Source organism: Ammospiza caudacuta, chromosome 17 (genome assembly GCF_027887145.1).
Source record: "Ammospiza caudacuta isolate bAmmCau1 chromosome 17, bAmmCau1.pri, whole genome shotgun sequence".
Taxonomy (NCBI): Eukaryota; Metazoa; Chordata; class Aves; order Passeriformes; family Passerellidae; genus Ammospiza; species Ammospiza caudacuta.
In genome coordinates this window covers 16,853,758-16,862,808 of record NC_080609.1, presented here as the reverse complement: position 1 = coordinate 16,862,808, position 9,051 = coordinate 16,853,758, and positions in this window count along the sequence as shown.

Genomic DNA, 9,051 nt, shown 5'->3' with positions numbered 1-9,051 from the left:
CCCGCTCGGCCCGGCGCCGCCCCGCTCGCTTCAGGATGGGCCGCGCCCGGTCCCGCTCGGCCCGGCTCGGCCCCGCTCGGCCCGGTCCGGCCCCGATGGCGGCTCCCGCGGCCGCCCCTGCCCTCAGCGCTGCGCCGAGGGGTTTCCCGGCCGACACCGCACGGGCCGCGCGAGCATGCGCAGACGGAGCGCGTCCACCACGCCGCACGTGACCCGGCGCCGCGCGTGACACGCGGTCACGTGGGAGCGACGGCCCCGCCCTCTGTCGCGAGCGGCCCCTAGCGGAGCGCGTGGGCTGCTGCCCTCATGAGGGGACGGGAAGGGGAGGGCTGGGACTGAGGGGAATATCGACTGTATAGCCTAAAGAGTCACGGACCGGGACTGAGGGGAATATTGACTGTATAGCCTAAAGAGTCACGGACCGGGACTGAGGGGAATATCGACTGTACAGCCTAAAGAGTCACGGACCGGGACTGAGGGGAATATTGACTGTATAGCCTAAAGAGTCACGGACCGGGACTGAGGGGAATATTGACTGTACAGCCTAAAGAGTCACGGACTGGGACTGAGGGGAATATTGACTGTACAGCCTAAAGAGTCACGGACCGGGACTGAGGGGAATATCGACTGTACAGCCTAAAGAGTCACGGACCGGGACTGAGGGGAATATCGACTGTACAGCCTAAAGAGTCACGGACCGGGACTGAGGGGAATATCGACTGTATAGCCTAAAGAGTCACGGACCGGGACTGAGGGGAATATTGACTGTACAGCCTAAAGAGTCACGGACTGGGACTGAGGTGAATATCGACTTTATAGCCTAAAGAGCAATGGACCAGGACAGAGGTGAATATTGACTGTACAGCCCAAAAGTGTTCACCGACCGGCTCAGGGCTTCCTATTGCCATCGTGCCCTGCTTCAGCCCTGCCTCTTGCAATGTAGGCACTGCTGTCATGTTCAACCCGTCTATTGAAACTTACCAACAACACTTCACTTTACAAATATTTACTTTCTAGTTCGTAAATTTCTACACAAGAAACCTTTTGCCCACCAGCTGCTGCATGGCTGTCTTAAGGAAATCTATCCAAAGACAAGTTAGTTTTCAAATAAAAATAGTGAAGCCTTGGAACGAACTCTTCTCATGTAAGGTTTTAGTCTAAGCTTGTGATCCCTGTGGGGAATTGGGCTCCTGTGTCCCACAGAAGCTGCCTGGCTGCTCCCCGGGACACTGCAGCATAAAGGAACTGACCTGGGCTGATCTCAGCCTGGGCTGTGGGCTATGGCTGGGGACATGGACAGACAGGGGCTGGGGACATGGACACACAGGCTGGATGGGGTTCTGCGACAGTGGAATGTGTCCCTGCCCATGGCAGGGGATGGATGTCCTTTGAGGTCCCTTCCCACCCAAACCATCTCCAGGATGTGTCATCTTCCATGACTCCAGGATGTGTCACCAGCTCCTGGTTCAGGGAATGCTGCCATGCCCTGGACAAACCTGTCAGAGCCAAAGGAAAGGCCTGATGTGCCTGTTCCAGGCTGTTTCCTGCATGCGACAGAAATGCTCATGTCACATCAAGTGTCCTCAGCCGCCCACATCCACAACTTTAAAAAACAAAACGTGAACTTCCTGATGAGGCAAAGCAATACCCCGTGGCTTTCAGAGGGGCTGGGTTACTCTGAAAGCCAGAAAACGCTAAAGCAGTGTTGAGGCTTGGTGGTCTCTGCACACCTGTGGGCACCCGGGCTGTTCTTGTTATCTTTAAATTAGTTCTGAAACTTTGAACTCTTTCACTTAAAATACATTCCGCAAAAAACTGTTATAGCTGCTGTTCTCTAAGTTCTGCAGAACAACAAAAATGTGTTGGCACTTTTTAGGTCATGCTCAGACATAAGTTTAAAAAATGAGCAATAAACAGAAACTATTTGCTGTAACATGGAGTTTCAGTGTTTACCATGATGGATTATTGGGAGCTGTGTGGGAGCTTCATCTCACTTAGTACTTTGCTGATTTATAAACAGTTTTATCTGAGCACAGTTCTGCTGCTCAGAGCACCTTCAGCTGAGCTTTGGTCTTTGCTGCTTTAATTCTCAAATACACAAGTGCTTGACTTCTAGAATCATAGACTAATAGGATGGTTTGGTTGGGGAAGGACCTTAAAACTCATCCTTTCCCACCCTCTGCTATGGGCAGGGACACCTTCCACTGTCCCAGGCTACTCCAAGCTCCGTCCAGCCTGGCCTGGGCACTGCCAGGGATCCAGGGACAGCCCCAGCTGCTCTGGGCACCTGTGCCAGGGCCTGCCCACCCTGCCAAAATCCCATCTAACCCTGCCCTCTGGCCATCTAAGGCTGTGACATTTGTTCTCAAGCCTTGGATTGAGGCTGACACCGAACTGCCCCTGTTGTACAGCTGAACTGTACAAAGAGGAACAAACAAATCTTCAAAGCTGAGCAGGACAAATCAGGTCTGGCACCTTCCCAGCCACGCGGGCAGGTCTCCTGGACGAGCAGGCTGACAAGGCGGCAGGGTGTGGAATTGCATTTCCTTCTCCCGTTTGTTCTGTCAGCAGCAGGGACGCCACTTGTTTTCATCCTGTGGCTTGAGCTCTGCAAGAGGAGAGGAACTCACCTTGCCCTGAGCTCTCAGGGCTTGGCTGACCCAAGGTCCCAGCCCAGCCCAGGAGGGCCGAGGCTGAGCCCACGGGGCCAGTTTTGCTGGAACACCCACGCTGCTCCCTCAGCCCAGCCCGGTGTCATCACCCCACCCAGGGCTGGGGGCAGGCACTGGCTAAAGCTCAGCTTTACTGAGGAGTGACTGAGGGCTTCCCAGAGCTCCTACCAGCCTGCAATCAATCCATGAGCGTTTGCCAGCTCCCTGAGGCTCAGGGGACTCAGAACTGAGGGAAACTGAAAGAGTTGTGCTGGAACACTGAAACAAATCCAGAAAGCTGCTTTTAGGTCATAGGTAAGGAACAAACAAGGAAGCAAACAAGCAAACCCAGCCTGTAATTACCAAGAGTCCAGCGAGCTGCTCCTCCTTGGCTTTGCTTACACGCTCCAGCACACCACTGACCCTGCTCACCCTTGTGGGCTGCTGGAAGGTGCTGACCCCGTTTTCAGAGGGTCCCAACCCTGGACAGCCCCTTTTTAATACCCTCTGGACTAAGGAGAAGATTTACCCTGTCAATGAGTCAGAAAGAAGATGAGAGCTCGTTCCTCATCACAGAACGAATCAGGAGAGGTATAAATTCCTCCCTGTGTGAGCAGCACAAGAGTTACTATCAGAGTAAAAGGAACTCTTCCATGATAACCAGAGCTAATTTACTCAGAAAACCCTAAAGGCCACTGAGAGCTCCAGCAGCATCCCCAAGGAGCCTGTCCCAGAACAGGGCTGCTCCCACCTGAGGATCCTGGCTCCAGCACCCCACAGCGAACCCACCCTCTCGGGGCCATCCCTGGGTGGTGACCCCAAACCAGAGCAAGCTCTCCTCTGCAGAGGGCTTTCCTTTGGTCCCAGCCCCGAAGGATGCCCGGGGATGGCTCGGGTCAGCTCTGGCACTGCCCACGGAGCCCTGTGCCCTGGCAGGGAGGGCTGGGAGCAGAGCCTGCAGCATCCCCTGTCCTGCGGTGGGCACAGAGGGGGATAACGCTGCTGGCGGGCACATCTCGCCCTCCTGCCGGCAATCCAGAGGCTCTGGGAAGAGCCGGCTCGTTGTCTCATCACCGACACTGCCGGACATCACCTCCCAGCCTGATCCCCCTCGGTGTGGCAGCACCAGGGTGGCCTTGCTGCTTGAATTTCGAGTCACTGATTAAGCTGCTCGGCGAAAGAAAAGAGAAAATTAACTGACCATTGCTACCTCGGGAGAGGAGGAGCCCGACGCAATTTAGTTTTTTATTTTAGCTTAGGGTGTTTTTTCACCAAGGAGAGCGAACCCTCCGCCCCCGTCCCCGCCTGCCACTAGAGGTCATTTGAGCACCGGGAGAGGGACCGGCGGCGGCTCCTGCCCTGGGCAGGGACCCCTTCCACTGTCCCAGGCTGCTCCAGCCCTGTCCAGCCTGGCCTGGGACCCTGCCAGGGATCCAGGGGCAGCCAGTTTCTCTGGGCACCTGTGCCAGGACTGCCCACCCTCCCACGGGGGAGTTTATTCCTAATATCTAATCTAAGTGTTTGGAGCCATTCCCCCTTGTCGTGTAAAAAGTCCCTTTCCACTCTCTTGGAGTCCCTTTAGGCACAGAAAGGGGTTCTGAGAAGGCCTTCTCTTCTCCAGACTGAACAACCTTACAGCTGAAAAGAGCTCTGGTGCCTGTTTTGGGTGGTGGTTTCTGTTCAGAAGGGCAGGAAATGCCCAGTCATGGACATACATCTCAGCCATGCCCAGTAGAAGACCAGCAGTGGTTCATGCCCAGCACAGCCCCGTGGCTGCTCCCAGAGCCCTGGCTCAAGCTGCCCCAGAGGCTCCCACGGGCACGGAGCAGCCGGGGCTGTGCTGTGTGTCCGAGCCCTCTGCAGAGAGCAAACACCTCTGGGCACCTCTGGGCACCACTGCCGGGCACTGGGCAGCTCCCGCGCTGGTCCCAGTGCCAGCAGGTCCCGTGGCAGCACCAGTGTGTCCATCCCCATCAGCACTCTCACCCTTCTGGCCGAGCTCCTCGCCTCCAACCTTTCTTGCTTCGGGAATCTGTGTCCTCTGTGCAGCCTCTTGTCTGCATCCATCCACTCGCACACATCAAAGCAGCCCCACCTTCCCTCCTCATTCTCAACTCCTCAATAGGTTTGAAACCAGAATTAATTAGAGGGATCAAAGGGCCCTTCTGCTGCGCCCTGGAGCCCTCCCCTCCCGGCCAGGCTGGCTGCACACAGCAGCTATCACGGGCTGCAGATGCCGAGGATCAGCAGAGGGAGGGCAAACCCGAGCGCTGCTCCTCTGCAGCTCCCTGCGTGGCTGCACTAATCGCTCAGCAGACGCTGCTGAGTTTGTGGAATTGGCTGCTGATGGGACCGTGCTTGACTTTATCCCTGGATTCTGTCTGTCTTTGAGTCATCCTGGTTGTGAGTCACACAGCCGCTAATCCCTTGGAGATAAGGGCCTCATCCAGCTCTCTCCACGCAGGTACTGCTGCCTCTGCCTGCTCTTCAAACCAGCAATAAATCCGTGTGAGCTGAGGCTGTGGTGGGAGCACTCCGGGACACACTTGGGGGCTGTGCCAGCTCCCTGCCACCTTGGGAGCCGGCCTCCCCAGAGCCAGGGCTCTCAGCCACTCCTGCTCAGCAGCCCTGGGGGCTTCTGCCTTCCCAGAACCATTCACCACACAGCCTGTTCCTCCAAGGCCCGGGGAGCTCCCCCCTTCCCCAGCACAGCCCTGCATCCCCAGCAGCAGGACCAGCAGGACCCCCTGTGCCTGGTACAGCTCCCCAGCAAGGGTGAGCTGAAATCCAGCATCTTTTGTGCCCTTCATTCTAACACCTTGTATGTGTCTGTCAGTACATTGTTCCTACTTTAATTTCTCCCTTTGTTAAAAGGTGTTTTATCCCAGTTTAAATCTCTCTCAGTTACACAGCTGCTTGTGCCATCCATCACCAACTTCCCACATGGCAACTGGAGACCACAACTGAGTGATCTTTAACCCCCTCGACTCACCTCTTTAATCTTTCAACCCTGGCAGGTTTCCAGCCCTCAAGCAGGTCTCAGAGCCCCTGCCAGGACTCTGCAGCTTCTCAGCCTTGCTGGGAGCAGAGACACCAGCACTGCCCCCAGGTTGTTACTGGGCTGGCTGGTGCTGTGCAGGGAACCTTCCCCTCTGAGACTTGCTTTGGCATTTCCTGTGGGTACCCAGGGATGAACCACATCATTGCACTGGGCTCATATGTGCTGGTACCTACCCTGTCTTTGAGCCTGTCCAGTGTTCCCATCTCTGGGATGTGCCCCCCTTTGCCCCTGCTCTTCCAGGCCATGCCCTCACCCTCTGCTGCACCCACTGCCATCTCAGCCTGGAAGGCAGGGCCCAGTGTGGGTCTGAGGGGCATCAACCCCTGGGAAACCCTCTTTGATTCCCACTCTTTAATTTCCCTTTTGTACCTGCAGCGATTCATGAAGCCTGTGCTGTTTCCAGAGGCAGCATCCCCGTTCCCAAGCCCACCTAAGCCCCAGGAGCAGGGGGGAAGGCCCATCCTCTCCTGCAGTGAGGCACAGGTGAGCGTTGGGTGCTGCCTGCCCTGATCCAGCCCACCTACACTCCCCCAGAACCCACCTGGCAGTGAGCTCAGCCCCAGCTCTGCTTCTCCAGCCTCTCCAGCCACCCACAGGTGGGACACCGTGCTGTGCTGGCCTCACCCGTGTCACCAGGGATGATGTTCTCCTCCTCTGTTGTTCTCCCCAGCCCAGGGAGTGGAAGCCACATTTGTATGCAGAGTTTGAGAGCAATTAAATTGAATTCTAATTATTGTATATCACAAATTAGCAATTTCTACCATGCTAATATTAATTGCTAACACGACGATAAGGCGTATCAGGCAGTGAGGATGGAGCAGGAGTTTGCTTGCTCTGAGAGATGTGTGAAAGCAGGAATTGCTGCAGACATGGATATCCCACAGCAGGGAGAGCTTCCTGGGCTGGGGGCACTGAGGTTTGGATTCAGGCTCCAGCTTTGCCAGGCCTGGAGCTCAGAGCAGGCTGGAAGTGCCAGTGCTCAGCTTGGCCTCCTCAGGAAGGGCCAGAGGGCACCTGAACACAGGGCAGGTGTGATGCAGATGTGCCTGCTCCCTCCTCCCCAGCTCAGGGAGTTTGGGTGTGCCTTGCTGCATTTGGGAAAATTCAATTTAAAAAGCCAATGCCTGGTTGGTTCTCGAGAGACAGCTCCCTAATCCCTGCCTGGAGCTGCTCTCCCAATACCCCTGGGATGCTCCTCCTCTGGAGAGGGAGAGGTGGTGAGAAGGGGTAGGAGACCCAATGCCGTCATGTTTATCCCATTCCATGAACTTTCCATAGGGACCTTCACCTCTGCCAGGCTGGAATCACAGCTAAAACCACACTGGGGCTGTGGGCATGGGTGCTGGTGTCTGTGGGGATGGACAAGGACGCCCAGCTCCAGCAGACACTGTGCTTAGGCAGGACCTGCTCTGAGCCTGTCACTGTGGCAGGGCCTGGCTGTGAGAAGTGCTCACCCTGTCAGAGCCAACACCTACAGCATCCTCACATCACACGGGAAATCCAGGAGATCAAAGCAGGCTGTGGATGAGCCCTTCCCCTGGGAGAGCTAATCAAAGACACCACAACCCCTGCAGCTGTGGGACGGACCCCGACAGAGCCTGAGTGGCACCGAGCTGGTGATTTGCGAGGAAGCCCCTCCGAGGAGGCTGCTGCAGGTCCCTCGGTGCCCTGGCAGTGGCTGGGCTTGTGGGGGCTGCCAGGAGGGGAGCCAGGAGGGCAGGGATGTCCCTGGCAGCTGGAGTGGCACTGGGACAAGGGCTCAGCGCGGTTCTGTGCCGGGAGGGAGCAGGGAGGCTGGGGCAGATGGAGAGCTGGGCAGGCTGGTGGCACACAGGCAGAGCTGGGTGAGGCTCAGCAGGCACAGGAGGAGCAGCTAGCGTCCCCCAGGACGGGCATTTCCCATCACTCATCCCCCTGGGACTGCCATTCCCCGAGGAGCTTGTCCCAGGCAGACGCTGCTCACCTGCAACTCCAGTGATTTAATATCAATGAGGTAATTTTGTCCCCAGGGTTATTTATCCGTCTATTGAAAAACCCCAGCCCTGTATGAGTCACTGGGCTGCACTACAGCCCTGTGATGAATTACACTTGGACACATGCTAAATGACATTTACCAATAAATTTATGCAGATTTCTCCTGTAATCCTTCTCCTCATCAGAAGTAGTAATGCTTTCTCTAATGCAAATGCACTGCGAGAGCCTCACCACATCAAACGGGAGCCGGGCTGAGTAGTTCGGAATGCAGAACGATCATCTTCCTTGTGCTCATGAATAACCATTTCCTACAGATGAATATTCAACAGAGCCCTGGCAGAGCCTGGCGCTCCTGCCAGAGCGTCCCTGAGGCCTGTCCCAGTGCCCGTGCCCAGCACTCTGGCCAGCCCTGCAGGCAGGTTTCACTCTCCTTGATTTCACACTCCCTGATTTCACTCCCTTCCCTCCTGCTTTGAGCCCCAGAGCTCCTGGGCTCCACTAGGGAGCTCGGAGTGGGTGCAGAGCAGTGCTAGACTGGCAGCCTGTGGGTGCTGTGCTGTGCTGAGCTCTCCTCTCCATCCAGACCTTTCCATGCCACGAGCACAGCCTCTCCTGGCATCCTCAGCCCAGCCTGTGGGCTCCACGTGGGCCCCAATTGTGGGGTCACACCATTGTTGAGACCAGGAGGGTCCAGCACCCGGCTCACCCCATGGCACTCACCCTTTGGCACTCACCTGCGCTCTTGACTTCACTGGCACAGGTGCCCAGAGCAGCTGGGGCAGCCCCTGCATCCCTGGCAGTGCCCCAGGCCAGGCTGGACATTGGGGCTTGGAGCAGCTGGGACAGTGGAAGTGTCCCTGCCAGGGCAGGGGTGGAATGAGAGGGTCTTTAAGGTCCCCTGCAACCCACACTGGTTTGGGATTCTCCGATTCTTTCTCTGAAGACCCTACAAAAACCTGGCAGCGCCTGCTCCTTCAGCTCCCAGTGCAATCCTGTGCTCCCTGCAGTGCTGCAAGGAAGGCTCCAGGTTCCCAGCTGCTCTGGAGAGGGCAGGAGAAGGCAGGGACAGCTTGGGACACCAGGACAGGTCTGCTCAGTGACTCCCCAGCACCCAGGCAGGGACACTTACCCCACAATGCCCCAGGCTGGGCACAGCAGGGATCACCGAACACCCCCAGGGTGATGGATGGGGATGCTGAACACGTAGAGCCCTCAGCCACCTCTGATCAGTGGGGTTTACATTTTTGTTCCTTTTAAAGATGATTACATTCTGAGCAGCGACGATCCAAGCTAACGAACCGCCTGCCACTTGGTGGCTTGGCAGGAAAAGTCGTGGGCTTTTTCCTTCAGCCCAAAACACAGACA